The 833-nt window shown below is 47.4% G+C and overlaps 1 non-coding gene across 1 annotated transcript; it reads right to left on the bottom strand.

Moving 5' to 3' along the window:
* Positions 1–527: 527 nt before the first annotated feature.
* Positions 528–599, bottom strand: Trnad-guc (transfer RNA aspartic acid (anticodon GUC)). The gene has a single exon. It is a non-coding gene; the product is annotated as a tRNA-Asp (tRNA).
* Between the last annotated feature and the right edge of the window lie 234 nt (positions 600–833).

Here is an 833-nt window from a genome sequence, read left to right as displayed (position 1 = left end):
GTCCGGGCTTTGTTTGCTCTGTTGGGGTGCTACGAGGAAAGAGAAACCCGGCTGGCCAGCTGGCTGGTGCAATAGATGGCTCCGAACCCAAAACCCCGGCCGGCTGGCTGGCTGGCCGGCTAACACAGCGTGGTGTAGTGTGGGAAAATAACGTTCACAATTGTGACACAAGTGTACCCGCAAACACTAAACCGGACGATCGCGTTATGCATACGGTTTTCCTTCCCGTTCCGTTCGCGGGACGGATGGTCGAAGTCTGACAGCCAACGTGGGCTTTTGGAAGTTGCAGCCCGTGGATTGTGTTGTCTGGGAGGTTACGTACCACAATGAATCATAAGAAAATCCTGGTCTCAAGGTCTTGTAAGGCTCATGCACGGCAAGGAGTTGCAGGCATCGGTTTGTGGTTCCTACAATTGGATTTAAGCAGTTTATTAGAAAATGTAGATCGTTTTATAAGAGATTCCCCACTTGAGAGCAAAATGAACATATCACGCCGCCCTGTTTTCTTTAAAAAGGAAATAGAACTCCTCCCCGACGGGGAATCGAACCCCGGTCTCCCGCGTGACAGGCGGGGATACTGACCACTATACTATCGAGGACCTCTGTACAGAGTCATTACTGGAAACAAGTGCTCATCGACAGTATTCTTTGTAGTTGGATCTATTTGATGTTGCCATTTGTAACTTAATAGATTTCCCGAAAATGGGACAGCTTTGAAAATAAATATTTTATTATACTCGGCTTAAAATAGAAATAGAAACGGCCAAATGGGAAAACTTGTAATCCACTTCATCTCCACTCGCCAGGGTTACTATGTTCGCGGCAGCAAAGTA

This window comes from Anopheles cruzii, chromosome 2, assembly GCF_943734635.1.
Source record: "Anopheles cruzii chromosome 2, idAnoCruzAS_RS32_06, whole genome shotgun sequence".
Lineage (NCBI taxonomy): Eukaryota > Metazoa > Arthropoda > Insecta > Diptera > Culicidae > Anopheles > Anopheles cruzii.
The sequence above is the reverse complement of the archived record's forward strand: the minus strand, read 5'-3'. Positions and strand labels throughout refer to the sequence as shown.